Here is an 8,281-nt window from a genome sequence, read left to right on the forward strand (position 1 = left end):
ACACAAAGTGATAGCTATGCTGTCTTCTGTACATAATTGTTGAAATAAATGAGATAATATAAGGAAAATGCTCAGCATGACTGATACTTATTAAACAATAATGGGAAGTATGATCATTCTTATTTAATTATGTGCCTCTTTAAAATAGTGTAACAATTCAAATATTAGCATTTTGTCCCAATTCCCAGGCCAGCATGAAACTTACCTTTCAAGAGAAAAAAAAAATTGTTTTTCATTTTGTTTGTGCATGTGTGTTTTTGTAGTTCCTACACTGATTCACAGCATGAATGGACCCAGAAAACATGTTAAATGCATGCATGAATAAAACACCAAAGCAAGGACATGAAAGAAAGACAATAACTGTGTGGGAAAAGTTTTGTATAAAATTATTCATTCACTTATAACAAAGTAAAATTACTGTAGGTCACCTCTTTTCTATCATTAATGAAGATTTAGAATGAAATGCTCTAAAAACACTACCTGCCAATCAGAACATGAGAAGTAACAAAGACTGCTCCTAGAAGATACAAAAGAGTAGATCTGTACTGATGAAATGGTGGTGACAAAAAGACTTCAAATATAACTTGCCAATTATGACTCTCCACAGATGAGTGGTTTCGGAGATGAGCAAGAGAGAAGGAGCACATTCTTTATTGCTAGACAGTGGACCAATGAGAGAGAGCCATTGAGGAATTATTTTTCATTTATGCTAATAAGCCTCTGAATATTTTACACCTAAAATATTTTACATCCCCAGTACTTAATCTTAAAATATCTAACTTTTAACAAAGGGCTGTTTTTCTAATATTTTATTTCTACCACTTTAATTAAGTCACTAATAGCTTTAGACAAGTGCCAGTGAATTTGTATTCACTTTCCCAGAAAAAACTTAGGCAATGGTTACAACTTTATAGCATAAATGTACTTTGTTTCAAGAAGAATAAGCTAAATAATAATAATAATCTTTGTTTCAAGAGAAATAATCTACAAAATACATATTTTACTTTAAAATGATAAGATTCTACTCTCTATAGATATGCTTTAGTGTAGGAATTACAATGGCCTTAGAAACATTGAGTAACTTTCTTAAAATTTAACTTGGGGAGATGGTGACTTTAAAAGATGAGAAAAGAATAAGAAATGAACAAAAATAATCAAGAAAAATCTGAAAGTCATGTTATTAATGTTCCCTATTCTTTAATTAGTTTGAGGCTTGATGAAGACCTTCAGGCCAATTTTAGTAGCTATATATTCTGGCTTGAAAGGAAGACAAAGAAAAAATAAAATGAGATGCTTATATACCCAGCCCCGACCACAACTTTTGGCTCTGAGATGTGGTATCCAGCTGGATTTGGACCTGGAAGCCAAGGGCTGTATTCTAAACTTGGTTCTAGGATGTTCTAACTCAGAAGTTATCTAACACCTCTACATCTTAGTATATATTTCTGAATGCCCTGCAGGTTTTGGTTGGAAGCTTTTGTTGCTATTAAATATCTTAATTTTTGTGGTATTCCTGGAACAGCACCAGGTACTTGTGACAGGTAACAGTCTATTCAATACAATAAAAATAGAACATAAGGAAGACAGAGAAACAAAAGGGGTAAAAAAGAATGAGGGTCCCCTCTGAACAAGTGAGATAAAGGAAACAAAATCAACAGAGGAACTACTAAGTGGACTGTCTCTTGGTCTTAATGCCAGTTCTCTCGCTCTACACCTACTGCTTAGAGCTAATACCACTGTACTTCCAAGTTAACTGCTGGATTTGCAAACAAGAATCAAATCCTTTCACAGAGGAATAAAAAACCAAATTGTACATTTGTATTTTTTAAGGAGATGGAAATTAGCATATATTTAACCTGCAATTTAAGTGGCCTAACAGAAAAATGTTCCTATAGGTTATTGAGAATGGATCTGAGCTGTGACTGCTCCTACAAATCACAGTAAACTGAACTACAGTCCCTTGAAAAGTACGTAGGGGCTTTCTTTTTTGCTTCTGAGTACTTACCAGCCTCAGGCATAGGCTTAGTCATGTGAGAACTGGTCTGTGCAAAAGTAAATAATGGAAAAGTTTGTTGGTCTTCATCAAGATTTGGGCAAAAAAAAAAAAAAAAGCTATAAACACAATTAGAGAGAAGCCAGATGGTTAAGGAGAATGAGAGAATAAGTAATTCTCCAATAACTGTCAACAAAAGATTAAAAACAGGGCCTTCTTAAGAAAAAAAGATTGTACTTTCAATTAGAAAACTTTTTAAATTAGCTGAAATGCTAGAGTCAGAACAGCACATTTCTCACAACATTTTCTTTTTTTCTTTCTTAAACGTTTCTGATATTTTGGCTCACTTAGTGGACACTTGGGTCCATTCTGCAGATTGCATCTGATGTTCATTATAGGTTGAAATGCACTTTAAGTTTATAGGGAGAGATGTAGTCTGTGAGTGTCCATCACTCATTAGTCCTCAACCGCTCCTGGCATAAGGAGTCCTTGGCCAAGAGCCAGCTCTGAGAACTCAGAGGCCAGCCTGCTGACACTCCCTACAGCTGCTGGAATACAGCCGCTGGGATTCAGCTGACTTGGTTTGACTCTTTACTCTGCATGGAAAGATTGCTCTGTCTTAGTCATGCAGCTGGAACAGTTGCTTCACAGTAAGAAAAATTTTCAAAAAATTAATACACAGTTCAATGCCCAAAATGGATGTGAAGAACATAGCTCTGCTCCTACCAAGTCATTGTCTAATAAGAGAAAGAACATTTTGCTAAATACTCTCATGTGAAAGATACAGAATATTTTGCATGTGTTCATCACTGATTTTTTTTTATTTAATTTAGTAAAAGTCGACTCACACTGCTTTATGGTAATCAGGAAAAAATACTTAACTTGTGCTTAACACAATATATTTGTTGTAATAGTGATTAAAAACAGCAAGATTCTCTTCGCTTTCTTTTTTCAGAGTATTGCAGTTTTCTTTTTTTCTGAGACAGGGTCTCTCTACGGCCTTGAGCTCACCTTGAAGCCCAGGCTGGTCTCCAACTTGCAACGATCTGCCTGCCTCAGTCTCCCAAGTGCTGAGATTACAGGCCTGCACCACTACCCCTAAGAGTATTGTAGTTTTCAATGTAAAATTCTTTTACTTCCTTCATTAGATTCATTCTTTCTTTTTCAATGCTATTGTGAAAGGTGAGGTTTCCTTCCTTTCTCAGTGAATTTGTTAGTGTACAGGAATGTTACTGATTTTTGAGTACTGACTTTGTATCCAGTTACACTGCTGAATTTGGTTATTAAATCTAGAAGTCTTTGGATGGAGTTTTTGGGGTCTTCTAGGTAGAGTATAACATCTATAAATAATGATAATTTAACTTCTTTCTTTCCTATCCTTCTTCCTTTTATTTCTTTCTCCTGTCTAATTGCTCAGGCTAAAGTTTTCAGAGCTATATTGAATAAGAGTAGTCATAGTGGACATCCTTGTCTTGTTCCAGATTTTAGAATTAAAGTTTTCATTTTTTGACCACTTAGTATGATGTTAATTGTTGATTTGTCATAGATGGCTTAGGTTTAGGGCTAGGGTTAGGGTTAGAGATAGGATTAGGGTTAAATATAATGCAATCTCAATCAAAATACCAATAGCATAACCTAACAAAATTAGAAAAAAAACAATCCTGAAATTCATTTGAAACCAGAAGAGGTCTAGAATTGGAAAGACTATTCTGGGCAACCAAAGGAAGACAAGAAGCATTACAATCGCTGCCTTAAAATTATACTATAAGTTTGGGGGCCTGATATTTTTTTAACTTTTTATATGTTCTAAATAAAAGTCCTTTGTCTGAGGGACAGTGGCTTAAAATTTTATCCCAGTTGCTCAGTTTTCTTTTAAATCTGTTGGTGATTTCTTTTGATGTGCAAAAACTTTTAAATAAAATTGGATCCCATTTGTTGATTCTTTGAAGTATTTCCCATGCAGTTTATTTCTTATTAAGTAACTCTTTTCCTATCCCTATGTCTTCAAGATTTCTACCTATATTCTCTTCCAGTAGATTTAGTGTTTCTGTTTTAATATTGAGATCTTTGATCCATTTTGACTTTAGTTTAGTGCATGGTAGACTAAATAAAACCCAAAATATACAATAGATATTATAAAAGGGAATGAAATTGCTAAAAGGAAGGAACAACTGGGATGAAGGAAAGGAGCAAAAGAAAAAGAAGGGCCAAAACTGTATATGTATATAGAAGCATAGCTGGGATAATTGTAATGCTGATGTCTTATGCTTTATTAAAAGGAACAGTTAATGTTTAAATTTTTTGACGAGTTTTGTATGCTTATATCTGGTAATCTGAATGACTAAAGACAACAATATGAAATAAAACGACCATTGGTGAATTCCTACCATCTTGTCTAGTGAAGCTCTGTATCACTTCTAATTTTTTATTAGTTTTTATTCTCTTTAATGGTTTGATCAATCTTGCATACTTACATCTGGCAATCTGAACAACTTCAATGAAGATAATAATATGTAATATAACAACCAGAGTTAATTCTTATCATTGTATTCTGATACCCTGTATCATTTTTATTCTTTTTGCTCTGTTGTGTTTTTTTTTCTATGTTGTTATTTTGCTATTTTTAAATTCTATTTAAAATAAAAAAAATATTATAAATCTCACCAAGATGAAAATAACGTGGTACTGGCAAAAAAACAAAACAAAAAACAAACAAACAAACAAACAAACAAAAAAACCAGACCTGAGGAACAATAGGATCAATGGAACAGATTAGAAGAAACAAATAACTCCAAACACACTCAGCCACCTTATTGTTACAAAGAGGCCAAAAACCTTCACTGGAAGAAAGATAGCCTCTTTAATAAATGTGCTGGGAAAACTGGCCCTCTACATGCTGAAGATTAAACCTAGACTTATATCTTTCATCATGCACCAAATTAAAATTCAAGTGGATGGAAGACCTAAATATTAAAACAGAAACCCTGAATCTACTGAAAGGTAGGATAGATAGAACTCCTCAAAACATAGATTTGGGCAAAGACTTTATGAAAAATGAGTGGGCTCTCATCTTATTAAAGAGCTTTTTGCACAGCAAAAGAAACCACCACCAGAGTAAAGATACAACTCACAGAGTAAAAACATTTTTGCATGTTGTTCCCCAGAAAAAAGATTAACATATGGAATATATAAAGAACTCAGAAAAATCACCCTCCCTCAAATTTAAAGACCCAGTCCAAAAATGGACATCTGAAATGAATAGATATTTCTCAGACAAAGAAGTATAAATGGCAAATAAATATATGGAAAAATGTTTAACATCACTCGTATTTTGAGAGATGCAAATGAAAACAACACTGAAATTCCATCTCACTCCAGAAAGAATGGTTATCATCAAGAAATCAATCAATAACAAATATTGCAAGTGCTGTGGGGAGAAAAATTACCCTTCTCCACTATTGGTGGCAAGGTAGGTAGGTACAACCACTGTGGAAATCACAATGGAGATTCCTCAGAAAACTAAAACTAGAAGTCTGCTTTCACATAGCTATTCCCATTCATGGTATCTTACCGAAATAACTAAAAGCATCATACCACAGCTATATATGCACATCTATGTTTATAGCAGCACAATTTATAATAGCTAAATCCTAGAAACAGCCCAAATACTCATCAGTGGATGAATGGATAAAGAAGATGTGTTATTTTTATATAATGGAGTATTACTCTGCCATAAAGAAGAACTTGAGGCATTTATAGGTAAATGGAGGCAACTAGAAATCATACTGATAAGTGAAATAAATTGGACATACATATTTAAATACTGCATTGTTTCTCTAGTGTGAGAAACTGAAAGTGTAAATAAGGACCAAAATGTATAACAAAGTACCGTCCACAACTCACAAGACCAGGACAGGACAGGTTCAGGTGTACAGGCACACAGACGCCTTTGGCAGATGGACACACTAGAACCCAGGAGGCACAAAGCAACCGGTCCCAGGCACATGGAGTAATCAGTGAGAACAGCAAAGTGGAAGTGTCTGAAGTGGCAACAAGGAGCCAGCAGTTTGGCTCTGGAGAACTCCACTACCAGAAAACCAGTCCCAGCACCCACATCCAGAGGCCAAGATCAGCTCCATACCCAGCACAATTCCCATGGAAAACTTGGCTGGTGTACACAGCACATTTCTCAGGTACGACATAGACACACTGTCACAGAACTGCAAACACCAGAGGTATTCTACTACTTGTATTCTTCCTTGTTTGTCAGATTGACTATCCCTTTTCTGTCTGGTTGGAAGTCATCTAGTTTTGTTTTGCATTTTGTGATTACTTCTGGTCTTGTTTTTGTTTTTTTCTTTTTTCTCCTCTCTCTCTTAGGTCTATTTTTTTTCTGTCTTTTCTTCCTTTGTTTTCTGTTCTCCTTCTCTTTCTTCATTCTTTTTGTCACTGTTTAGATTTCTTGCCTATCATTTTCAGTTTTGTCTATTGATCCATTTTCTCTCTTTCAACTACTTTTTGAATTTAAACTTTCAAGTGAGTAAACACACACAACACTCCAGAACTTATGGAACACAAGGAAAGCAGGCCTAAGAGGGAAATTTATGATGGTGAATTCTCACATCTGGAAAACAGAATGAGCACAAATACGCAACATAATGTTGTACCTCAAGCTTCTAGAAAAAAAAACAACAAGACAAACCCAAAGCCCATACAAAGGAGGAAATGATAAAGATCAGAGCAGAAATTAATGCAATGGAGATTAAGGAAACAATACAAAGAATTAACAAATCAAAGAATTGGTTCTTTTTGAAAGAATAAATAAAATTGATAAACTCTTAGGCAGCCTTATTAAAAAAAAAAAAGGAAAGAAAAGACTCAAATTCATGCACTGAGGAATGAAAAGTGTGAAATGACTACACATCCTGTGGAAATCCAAAAGATCATCAATACCTACTTAGAAAATCTTTACTCACATAGGATGGAAAACAGAAAAAATGGACAGATTCCTAGATATGTATGAATTACCAAAGATGAATCAATAAGATATAAAAATTTTAAATAACTCAATATTAGTTAATAAGATTAGAAATGTAATTAAAAAGTTACCAAGAAATAAAAGGATTTACTGGATTTACTGCTGAATTTTACAAAAACTTTTGAGATTTAATGACAATACTCCTCAAACTCTTGAGTAAAATTCAAAGAGAAGCAATCTACCCTAACTCATTCCTGGAGGCAAGTATTACTCTGATACCAAAACCAGAGAAACTCTCAACCAAAACCATATGCCAGTCTCCCTAATGAGTTTAGATGCAAAACTACTCAATAAGATATTAGCAAACATAATGTAGCAAATTACCAAGAATATTTACAACATGACCAAGTGGGATTCATCCCAGGAATGCAGGAATGGTTCAATACATCCACATCAATAAATGTAATACACCATATTAACCGAGTCAAAGACAAAAGTCACCTCATCACCTCAATAGATGAGGAAAAACTTTTCACAAAGTTCAACACTCATTCAGGATAAAAATCCCTACAAAAAATTGGGATACATGGTCTTTATCTCAACCTGATAAAAGCAATCTATGACAAACCAACAGCCAACATCATACTAAATGGACAAAAACTGAAAGTATTCACTGTAAAATCAGAAATAAGGATGTACATTATCACCACTCCTATTCAATATAGCTCTGGAAACATTAGCCAGAGCAATTAGACAAGTAGTTAAATCATCATTATTCATGGATGACATGATACTCTTCATAGAAGACCCTAAAAACTCCACCAAAATACTTCTAAATTTAATAACTAAATTCAGTAGCATAGCTGGATACAAAGTCAAAAATCAATAGCATTCCTGTACACAAACAACAAACTCACTGAGAGAGAAATTAGGGAAACAACACCCTTCATAATAGCATCCAAAACCATGAAATACTTAAGAATCAATCTGACAAAGGAGATTGAAGAAGATATCAGAAAATGAAAAGATATCCCTTGCTCATGGACAGGAAGAACCAATAAAGTCCAAATGGCCATACTTCAAAATGGTTGTACAGATTTAATGCAATCCCAATCAAAATATTATTAGCATACCTCACAGATCCAGAGAAAACATTCCTACAATTCATTTGGAACCAAAAGAGACCTAGAATATCAAAAGCAATTTTGGGAGACAAAGGCAAGGCAGGAGGCATCACAATTCCTTACTTGAAATTATACTATAAAGCTACTATGATACAAATCAGCATGGTACTGGCAAAAAAAGACACA

The 8,281-nt window shown here is 34.2% G+C and overlaps 1 protein-coding gene across 7 annotated transcripts in view; it reads right to left on the minus strand.

Annotated features, from left to right (window-relative positions):
• Nucleotides 1-8,281, minus strand: part of Macc1 (metastasis associated in colon cancer 1) — a 117,044-nt gene that overhangs the window by 44,061 nt on the left and 64,702 nt on the right. The gene's annotated exons all lie outside the window — the stretch shown is intronic.

This window comes from Chinchilla lanigera, unplaced genomic scaffold, assembly GCF_000276665.1.
Source record: "Chinchilla lanigera isolate Chin_1 unplaced genomic scaffold, ChiLan1.0 scaffold00009, whole genome shotgun sequence".
NCBI lineage: Eukaryota > Metazoa > Chordata > Mammalia > Rodentia > Chinchillidae > Chinchilla > Chinchilla lanigera.